Consider the following 1,468-nt stretch of genomic DNA (forward strand, 5'->3'; position numbering starts at 1 on the left):
CGCGGTGGAGGAAACTCCTGGCGGCCCCGCCGCTTCCCGGCCAAAGCGAACAAGAGGGAGAGTGTTTGGAGGGCGGCTGCGGCCGCGTGTGGCAGGAGGGGCCCCCGGGGGACACACAGGCCATTGTTCCTCGAGGATGTGGGGCGGAAATTTGGATGGACCCGTTGCGTGCCACGCTCCCAGCATTGCCGCGACTGATCCCAGACTGAGTGGGACCCAGGATCTGCTGAAGTGGATAAGGGTGGGAATTCATTAGACACTGTGTCTGGTGGAGGGGTCACTGATTACGGTGGTGGGACAGCCCCAGTGGAACAACCCCCTTGAGAGGGCTCTCCTGCTCCTTGCAGCTGGAGCACGACACATGCTTTCAGAGCTTTTCAGCCTTTCCAGAGCTCTTACTGGTATTTGTTGTGGCCCTGCAGTAGCTCTGCTGTCTGCCTGTTCCACCCGCACCCCACCAGCCTTGCAGCAACCTGGAAAGACATTTAATACAGGCTGGGTTTGATCTGCACTTTGACATTCCTTCAAGTGTTCCCTGGTGTTTTCCTGTCGCCTGCACAGCGCCTTTCCCCACCAACGCTCTCTCATTGCTGTAAAAAGGAAGAAAAAGGCTTGCAGAGTGTGCCCAGCCTTGCAAATCCCTAATTACCCACCGCACATCCTGGCAAACAGGCTTCCCCTTGAGCAGCATTGCTGTCAGCAGGGAAGGGGTGCAGGCTCTCCCCAGTGTGGCTGATGATGCTGGTCCTCCCACTGCCCTTGCCCAGAGAGCAGAGAGGTTTGTCTGGCTGCTCCCATCCAGCTCTGCTCTCCTTCCCCCAGCACCCATCTCCGCACCAGCTTCCAGATCCGAAGAGGTTTTTAAGGAGGGAGGCTGGAAGAAGGGGGAGAGAAGAGAATGTGCTGCTCTCCTTCCATGCTTTGTCCTTTCCCAGGAACTGGCCAGATTGTTTCCATTAGGAAAAGCTGAGGATCCAAGTATTTGTCAATGACCAGGAGAAGATTTGCTGATGGAAGCTGCCGTTCCCTAGAATAATGTTGAGCGAGGTGCTTGGCGTGGACCCATCCTTTTATGGTAAAATTAGGGCTAAACGCTGCGGGGATTTGCATTTGAAGTTGATTGATATGTGGCATTAGTGCACACGTAGATAATTTTGTATTTTGAGATCGCTGAGCAAGGAATAATTTTTATTTTGGGTCAAAGATAAGGGCATTGTGTTGAGATGAAATATGAAGGGGTGCTGATCTGTGTCACGGACACTGCGTTTCTCTTGGCTGGGTAAGGGGATGGCAGACCTGCATTACCCATTCCTGCCCTTGCTTTTAAGTGCTTTGGGTCTGTGCCCGATGCAAGGAGCGATCCCCTGCTGTCACTTAACACCAGGACACGGGTCCAACTTTACGAGCTTTGGAGTTTCCCATTATTAAAAAAAAAAAAAAAAAAAAAAAAAAGAAAACTCTGTTTTAT

The sequence above is a fragment of the Corvus brachyrhynchos genome, unplaced genomic scaffold, assembly GCF_000691975.1.
Source record: "Corvus brachyrhynchos isolate BGI_N302 unplaced genomic scaffold, ASM69197v1 scaffold5, whole genome shotgun sequence".
In the NCBI taxonomy this organism is placed as follows: Eukaryota; Metazoa; Chordata; class Aves; order Passeriformes; family Corvidae; genus Corvus; species Corvus brachyrhynchos.